This window comes from Selaginella moellendorffii, unplaced genomic scaffold, assembly GCF_000143415.4.
Source record: "Selaginella moellendorffii unplaced genomic scaffold, v1.0 SELMOscaffold_14, whole genome shotgun sequence".
Classification (NCBI taxonomy): domain Eukaryota; kingdom Viridiplantae; phylum Streptophyta; class Lycopodiopsida; order Selaginellales; family Selaginellaceae; genus Selaginella; species Selaginella moellendorffii.
In genome coordinates this window covers 2,374,957-2,384,530 of record NW_003314275.1, presented here as the reverse complement: position 1 = coordinate 2,384,530, position 9,574 = coordinate 2,374,957, and the positions used below count along the sequence as shown (strand labels likewise).

Below are 9,574 nucleotides of genomic sequence, written 5' to 3'. Positions count from 1 at the left end.
ACAGATGGCGTGTAGCCTCACGCCATCTTAGGATGCAGCCTCAAGACATCTGATGCAGTGGTGAATGGCGTGTGGCCTCACGTTATTTCCAGCTGCTAGCTTTTCATCTGTCAGCTCTAATTGTTGTGCATTTCTGAATAGGCGAGGAATTGCATTCTTCTTCCAGCCACTGTCAATGTGGATGCAGAGAAGGGGGAGGAGCTCACCAGTTGGACTTTCGGGATGGAAGGCGAGGATCTAAGGCTGTACAACACAGATGGTGGGAGAAAAGAATGCATGGGGATCCTCATCCAAATGACAGACACTCCATGCAATTCCATGCAAGAATATGGACTGGCACTTGTGGTAGAGACAGCGTCCGCCTTCAAGATCCACCTTGCACATCCTAGCGGCTTCCCGGAGGGGGGCAGCGGCTATGAGGAATTCCTAGAGGGAGCTAGGGAGAGGTTGTCCAGGAGGCCCACAATTTCAAAGATGCTGCGGGTCTATGAAGATCATATGGAATCCACGGACCTCACCTACGGCAATGTTCAAAAACTATATTCCAACATTGAGCCGTTGAGAGTGACTCCAGTTCGCGAAGCGAAAGGGAAGGGGGTCGATCTGGAAACTACCCCGAAGCAGAAAAGGGTGGTCAAGCTCAAGCTGACGTCCGACTCTCCTGCTCCAAAAAAGAAGCTACTCGGTGATGCCATTGCCTCGGGTTCGAACACTACACCCACCAAAAAGAAGAGCCGCAAAGAGCAGAAAGAGCAAGAAGAGGCAGCAAAAATCGTCGCAGATAATAGTACTTGTTACTATTCCAACAAAGTATATACAATCGACGTGAGCCACATTGACATCCAAAGCAAATACAACCACAGGCTAGTATCTGATGAGTGGGTGGAGAAACTGAAGCAGAAGATGCTGACAAGTCCAGTAACACCCGACATCGCAGACGTGATCCCCTACTACCGAACAATGAAGGGCGAGACGAGGTTTCCAAACTTGATCAATAGGAAGGTGTTGGACGATCAGAACATCCGGTTCTATGGCGTCTCCGGGCAGCATTCTAGCTTGGCGATGCAAGAGATGTGGATATTATGGTGGGCGAGGAGGTGAAGAAAGTCTTCAAGACAAGAGTTGTCCGCCTGATAAAAGGCAACTCGCCCCTCCAATCTATCATATACATCTCCCACGCGCAGAATGTCAAGCAAGAAACGTGCTACAAATCGGGTCTGCACGAGACATTGGCACGAACACGGAAGCTCTGGGTTCAACTGAAGAATCCACAAAAACTAGGACAAGGACGTGCACTAGCAACTAGCGCCTGGCAGGTAAGCCTCGTTGCATGTGGCATAGCATGTGGCCTCACGCCATTTCCATTGCAGGAATTCTCGAGTCTTCTCTCGAAAACACTAGGGGTCAATGACACACTCAGCATCCATAACATTCTACTCGCGACAAAAGTTGTTTTTGACAAATGGGTAGATGTGCTGAGGAGGTACCATGACGGGGAGTTGCTAAACTCAATGGGTGTGGAGGACGGCCGGAAGCCCAATGATTTGAAGCTCAACGCCTTGCGTTTCTCGCGGTCTCTAGACGACAATGACCTTCTGACAATGGCTAATGCTCTTCTACGTGGTGAGGTAGTCTTCAACAAGACCAAAATGACTCCCGGCCATATTGTGACATACGAGGACTTGTGCACGACTCTGAGAGCTCGTGCGCTATTGAAGGATTGGATCTTCGAGCAAGTGGCCGTGGAGAGGGTGAGCATCGACACCACGCAAGAGATGATGGAAGAGCTGGAGTTGTCAAATGAAGACATCGACGAGTACATGAAGGGGGCCCCCAAGTTCATCGATCTGCTGCGGGATGCCACAAAAAGTAAAGCTGAGAAGTTGGATCAGTATCCAAATTTCATTAAGAGGGATGTTGACCGCCGGCTTCAGAAACAGCTCGACCCCATAGCAGAGGCCTATCGAGAACCTTACCGGGTATACGTGAATTCGGATGAGGATCAAAGGTGGAGGAGCATCGTTTCCCGCAGAGATGAGCAGGTCAAGAACATCTTTTGTGTGATGGACTTCACAAACAAGGAGATCACTCATGCAGACGAAGTCAGCTCCATCATTGACTTAATGGTGGGACTTGCGGAGGTGGAATCTTCAGTTTACTATATGATCTACGACTCCGAATCCTATCACAAGTTCTGGAAGGCCTTGAACGAGGTGAAGGCTCGGTTGAAAGGCAAGGAGATGCGGGAGATCCATGGGATAATGGCTAAGAAGAAGATACTGACGAATGTCCGCATCTTCACACTTGCCCTTGTTATTGGTCCTGCAGCAGAGTGGGACTGGAGTGACTTCCCAGCTTCATTCGACAAGGCCGATCGAATTGATCTGAGGGAGGTCAATTTACCCGTGCCTGAGGAACTGAAGACGGCTATGGAGCTTTCGAATCCAGAGAAAGCTCCAGGTGCAGCATGGGAAATGCTCAGCTGGGTCTTCAATGCAATAGCGGGTGGGTCACCTGCTTCCGACTCCAAGGGCAAATGCGTTGTCGAGTACAACTGCGGCGGACTATTCTTTCAAGCCGCACTACTCAAGGGTGTCCCGTGTGTTGCGGTGACAAACTCCATTGAAGAGGTGACTTCAATGGAGCATATAATTACAATTGCCAAAGAAAAACAGTATCTTCTCTGCGAACCTGGTGAGTACGCACTTTAAGTTTAAATGTTTCTCACAAGCTCTGTATGCAGGAGCGTGGTCACCCCCAGATGCTGAAACGGCGTTAACAGCTACTGTTGAAGATACCCATGTTGGGCCGAGCTCACAACCTGCACAAGGTAAGGTCACGTGAGGCCTCACGCCATTTTGATTATAGATCGTTATGAATATTCAAACACGAGGACTGAAAAGCGCACTGGTGGCGCGTCGAAGAAGGACAAACAGACAAGCAATAAGAAAAAAGGAGGTACAAATTATATTTGCAATGGCGTGTGGTCTCATGCCATTCCTTGCAGGAGACACTTCTTTAAAGGCAAAACAGGCAAGCACTAGCCAAGTACAACGGACGAGAGGTACCAATCATTTTTGTTATACGTGAATTCTCATGCCATTGCTTCTTGCAGCTCAAATTCCAAAGAGACTAGGGCAAGCAGCGCAGACCTCACGACAAGAACCTGAAGGTTTGATGGCGTGTGGCCCCACGCAATTAACTAATGTTCTTGCAGATCGCGTCGAGGAAATCGAACGGAACAACGTGCCTCCAGTGGAGGAGGGGGAGGCCTCGGAGAGTGATAAGGAGAGTTCCGAAACAGGTACGATCATGACATATGGCCCCATGCACTTATCTAAGTTTGTATTTCAGGGGAACGAGTTGAACCAATGGAAAACTTTATGAAAGGTAACTTAAAAATATTATGGGATGTTGCATGTGTTGATGCAATAATATACAGTTCAAGTGCCAAGGAGACGTCGTGAACCTCGAATTAGGCTACCTGCAAAATAGCTTTCAGACGCTGTAGACAAAGAGATGGACAACCGACTAGGGTAGAGGAGGAAGGGTAAAAGCATTTGTGTGATTATCGCGTATGTCCTCATGCTATTTCTGTAGAACGGGCGCATAAGAAACGAAAGAGAAAGGGAATTGAGGAGCAGGCACCTGAGGATGCGGAAGGCACGACAGAGCCTCCAAGGACGGGAAGTAAAGCGTCATGGTTATTGCGTGGGTCCTCATGCCATTTTTCTTGCAGATCAAGCTCAAACTGACAGTGGTCATAAAAAGCGAAAGCACGTTGAACAGTCGTCGGGATTAGAGGCGTTTGATTCGAAAAGGAAGAAGGGCAACGAAAAGATGATAGGTAATGCCTCGCGGTTATGGCGTGTGTGCTCATGCCATTCATTGCAAATCAAGGGCTGAGTGAAAGCAGCCAGTCACCACCTCCTGACTCAGATTCCTATGGCGGACTCCCCTTCCCTAATCTCAATGGAGAGGTACAATGGATGAGGGATGCTTTTCAAGTCAGGGCCACGTTTTTCTCACCTCGTCGTCTTCGAAGGGTGCAAGAACGTGCAGAAACCATGTTAAGACAGTCGGGTGAGGATACGGTCCTAGGTCACGCACTAAAACAGGCTATGGATGTCTTGTATTTTGAGATGGAGACTTGGCCAGATGATTTTCCCAAGATGGTCCTGGAAGAACAAGCCATCCAGCCTGAGCAGCCTATGGAAGAAATGCAGGAGGGGGATGAGGAGCCAAAGAAAGATAATGAGCAGGAAGAACAGAAGGATGAAGAGGAGGACGAAGAGGACTTGGATGGTCCTCACAATGGTGACGATCACAATAATGACGATGACGATGATGACAACGATGGCCAGCCTGAGGTGGCCAAAGAGCAGCGGAGGAAGGTCATACAAGACAAACCATCAGGTAAATAATAGTACATCCATTCCTAACCTTTTACCATTTCTAACATTGTCCATGTAGGTCGCAGAGCAAATGGTAAGTAGAGATTATTCAGTTGAATTAAGATACAAACTCTAGCCTTTAGTGTCGAGGAAGGATAGTGCCAAGCAAGGGTCGAAACATATGTCCAATCCTTTAGAATCAGCAGTGCGCCCAAGTGATATTGGTCCTAGTTCCTCAATAGCAGTTGATGGTAAATACAGTATAGTCGATTCAATGTGCTAATGAGTTTGTTTTTAGTAGCACGGGAGGATACCATCTCAATCGAAGGGAGATATTTGGACATGCATATGGATCCGCCAGTGGACTCTACTTGCCTGCAAGAGTCATCAGAGCTGGTGGAGGCTACTATCCATATCAACGCCAAGCAAGCTGACCACGCTCCACTTGATGCTGCCCATACCACTGAGTCAATCTTGTCCATGTATCCAACTGATGGTGACAAGGTGCCATTGGACCCGCATGAGGCCGCCCCAGCCGCCGAGCCGGTCGTATCCTCATTTCCAACGGACTCAATGTGTGCCCAATCGTTTGACTATGCGCCGTTGGAACCTCCCTACACTACCCCTATTGCCTATTCGGTCATGTCCACTTTGTCAACGGAGGCACCAGCTGAAATGGCGTGTGATCACACGCCATCAGAACCACCCCATGCCACTGTTGAGCCAGTTGTACCAGAGTCTACAGCTGAAATGGCATGTGCCCACACGCCATCGGATGCGATTGACCCCACATTGTAGAGGAGAGTATTTCCGCCCTTCACGTTTCCTCGACCAAAACCCTCTCAACGACCATCGGGAGCACCATTCGCTAATATTGTAGATGGTAAAATTGACTTGTACCATTTTTTATATTGACGCATTTCATTTCAGAGTCACGACGAAGGTACTATATCATTTTTGATCTGAACGGTGTCCTTTTCTCCTATGAGCGTGGCTCGTCCTCGAATGTCACTGCACCCTCCAAAGCCTGCGGTCGCAAGTTGGTCAAAAGAGACAGATTCACATTAATCACACGGGAGAAACTGCGGGATCTAATAATGACCATGCGACACTTAAAACAGAGGGCCGGGTTCAATTTGCAATTGGGAGTTTGGACATCCATGATGCGCCACAATGCATTAACGTTGTTATAGATGATGCACGATCAGACGCGAGTAATATTACCATTTGACTTTCTCCTAACGCAGAAGGATTGCTTGACTATGGTCCATGTGAGGGGTAGCAAGCCCATCTTCGTCAAGCCAGAGGCTGTAGTGATGAACCGGACTGCTAGGTCAAGTGAAATCCTCATCATCGATGACTCGCCGATTAAAACTGCAGCGAACACGCACACATATGCAGTGCACCCCATCTCTTGCAGTATGGAAACTAGGGAGAAGAAACCGTATGTTCTGGGGGACCTTGCAAAACGGCTTGGAGCGATGGTGATAGAGAACCGGCCAGTCCAGGAGGTGGCTGCAGAAATCAACCAAATGGCAGATGGAACGGTATATCAGAAGCCATTTGATCGGACAGACACCAGTCATCATTTATGGCATGTATATTGTCTAGCCAAGCACTATCCGCATCTCCATAATCTGCTCAACCGGATGGGTTCTTCAACCACTGAACATGAGCGTGGACGTATTAGAGAAGAGATGGCATTACTATTGGGTTTAAATCCTGATAGTGTGGAGAGTGATGAAATTCCAAGATTATTGTATAGGCGTTGGAGGCAAAAAATAACAGTCTGAGATGACATGTATTTATTTAAAAATGTAACTTATTATGGCATGGGGTTCCATGCCATTGTATTAATATTAAAAGACAATTCTTTGAGAGGATTTGCATTATACTAGAAGTGTTACAGCATGTTATTGGAAGTCTACGAAGTTGTTTTATTAATAAGGGGAAAGTAAAGATTGAATGGGGACTTGGGCTCCACCTAGACTCGGAGCAACTGAGCCAATATTAAAAGGATGGAAAGAAATTGGACGACGATGACAAGGAGAAGAGAGAGGTGAAGCAGTGGCAAGGGGAGGAGAAGTGATTGAGTAGACATTTCTTTGTTTAAAATAAAATGGCATGTGCCTCAATGCAGTTGAATTTTGTTATATTTATATACTATATAAAGGTTTTGAAACCTTATTTTACAAGTGGGATAATGACAATTCCCACTTTAACGAAATAGAGCTTAAACGAGGGTGTATGATCCAGAAGGGGAACTAAGGAAGGTAGCCTTAGAAGAGTGTCAGAACGAACCTTTTGTGGGACACGGCAGAGTGCCCAAGACGATAGGCTTACTCAAAAGGAAGTATCACTAGCCAGATATGGCTAAGGACGTCCAAGACTATGTAAAGACATGTCCAACATATCAGCAGGTCAAAGCCATGACTAAGGCTAGTGGGGGCTTGTTACAAAGCATCCCAATTCCAGATTGTCCGTGGAAATGTTTTACGATGGACTTCATCATGGGACTCCCCCCAAGCGAGGGGTTCGATGCGATATTCGTGGTGGTGGACCGATTTTCAAAGATGGCACATTTCATACCCACCACAACGGAAGTGGATGCGAAAGGTGTGGCAAAGCTATTCTTTGAACAAGTGGTTCGAGTGCGGGGAAGGCCAGAAGAGATTATCTCAGATCGAGATAAGATCTTCACGAGTAGGTTCTGGAGAACTCTCTTAGAACAGTATCGCACCAAGTTGAAATTCAACACAGCCTATCACCCACAGATAGGTATTGGGTATTAAGTCAAGTTTGGTGGCACTAACACTTCTTGACAGACGGACAAACGGAAAGAGTGAATAGGCAACTGGAGGATTATTTGCGATGTTATGTCTCAGGAGACCAGACCGATTGGGTAAGTCATTTAGGACTTGCGGAAATGTGTTATAACAACTCACTACATTCGAGTATCAGGGTGAGTCCATGGGAAGTCATTAATGGGTAAGCTATTGAAGGTCCTGTGGAGCTCGACATGGCCAAGTATCATGGAGAGTTACCCGCAATGGAGGCATTCACGGCGAAAAGACTCAACATTTGGAATCTAGTAAGGGATTCTTTGGAACGAGCTCAACAAAGTACGTGAACCAAAAGCTCCGGGATGTAGAGTTCCAAGCTGGGGAGAAGGTGTGGCTGAACACCAAGAATCTCAGGCTACCAAGTGGGATTAGCTGAAAGTTGACCCAAAGGTAAAAATGCATATATTCCTGTAAATGAATTGATCTTGAGTTCCTTAAGCAAGTTCGCGGGGCTTTATAAGATTGAGGCACGAATCGGTAAAGTGGCTTACCATCTCCGACTTCCTCGAGAGATGGGGAAGATGCACCCAGTGTTCCACGTGAACTTACTCAAGCTATACTTTGAGGATCTGCTTCACAAGGACCAAATAAGACCTTTACCTGAGGTTATCCAAGGGGAAGAGGAATACGAAGTCGAGGCCATCCTTAATGCGCGCAAAAGCAAGCGACAAGGACGCGATGTGAGAGAGTTCCATGTGAAGTGGAAAGGATTTCCACACTGCAAAGCAACATGGGAACCGGAGGAGAATCTAACGAACGCGCGAGATCTAGTGGAGGAATTTCTGCAAGGCAGAACTCTATGTACTTATGCAAAGTTCAATTAAAGTATCAATTTGTGAAGTTGAGCAATGGCATATGTTGGGACTCGAAGGTGTGCCAAAGGTAAGCTAATTAGTATGGGTTAGCTAGGTCAACCAGGCGTAGAGAACTACACCCGACTCCTCATGGGGATGTCGAATCCATAAATGTATTCTACGGAGGTTGGGTTCAAGTCCCAAACCCCTAGTAAAGCAAGGTTGGGTTCAAGTCCCAACCCCATACTAGGGCGTGGTGGGGTGAGGGGTATAGGGACACCTATATTCCGTTGTCATGGGCTCTTGGTTGGGGAGGCTAACTTAGGCACACTGCTAAGTGGGGGGATGCCCCCGGAGACATGGTCAACAAGTTGTAGGATAAAAAAAAATGTTCAATGTGGGCATCGAACTTCTTCTATGGGTGGTGGAGTTGTAAAGAACCAACTCCCCAAGGTGTCGTAGGCTAAAGGATCCCTAAAAGCATAACCGAAATGACAAAGAGTTCATCAGATGGGACTGAGTCTGAGATTGAGTCCAAACCCGACTCTGAGACCGAGTTCGAGACCAAGTTCGAGACCGAGTTCGAGACAGAGTCCGAGATCTGAGATCGGGTCCGAGATCGAGTCCGAGGTTGAGTCCGAAGTCGAGTCCGAGATCGGGTCCAAGATTGAGTCCAAAATCGAGTCTGAGACTGAGTCCGAAATCGGGTCCGAGATCGAGTCTGAGATCGAGTCCAAGACCGAGTCCGAGTACTAATACAAGTCAAGTGAGGTCCAAGAACCAGTCTTGAAGGAATTCTCTAGTGGTGCTTCCAAACTGACTTGAGGTTGAGACTGGGGCCAAGGGGCCTTGGGTGGGAGTGAGCATGGACTCGGGTGGTGCTGTAGGGGCCACCCAAGGAAGTTCTCAAGAGCAACTCCCACTCCCGAAAGGAGAACCAACTATAGTGCTCTTGGCTCATATAGAGTGGTGCCCCACTTAAGTACCTTATGGCTCATTAGTCCTCACCCTTCCTAGAGGCTTGGGCCTTCCCTTCAGGATAGAAGTGGGGGGGTAGAGGTACCTAATGTTTCGCCCCGATGTCCCGAAGCAAGTGTTGCACCCAAGGCTTGGGATGTAAAGGGAAGTCTTGTTGTACCAAGGGATGTTAAGAACCTAGAAGCTTGGTGTGCTTGGCTGCTTGTGCCTGCGGGGAGTGTAGCCGAACCTTAAGTCCAGTCTAACCCGGGGAGGGGGATTGGGAAAGATTTGGGAACCCGTGGATAGATAGCTAACGCTCCGTTGCTTGTGCAGTGAGTAGTTGAACCCAAGTAGGACCAAATAGGAGCTAGTATAATAGGCAGGAACCTTGGCAAGGGAACTTAGCAAAATCCAAGGTAGTATTGGTCGGATAGACGAGGTAAGCTGGCAAATTGGAAAAGAAAAATTTATAGCTTACAAGTAGTAAAGAAAGAATATCTAAAAGGACTAAATGACAGATAGCATTTGATACCTGAAGTCACATTCACGACACTTTCCCCCCTTTAGAGAAGATTGATGTCCT

At 47.4% G+C, this 9,574-nt stretch overlaps 1 long non-coding RNA gene across 1 annotated transcript in view; it reads right to left on the bottom strand.

Annotated features, from left to right (window-relative positions):
- Window positions 1–6,757: 6,757 nt before the first annotated feature.
- The window catches only part of LOC112346436, a 13,145-nt gene continuing 10,328 nt past the window's right edge, over window positions 6,758–9,574 (bottom strand). The window contains exon 3 of the long non-coding RNA XR_002992428.1: window positions 6,758–6,767. This is a non-coding gene — a long non-coding RNA (uncharacterized LOC112346436). The remainder of the gene's footprint in view (window positions 6,768–9,574) is intronic.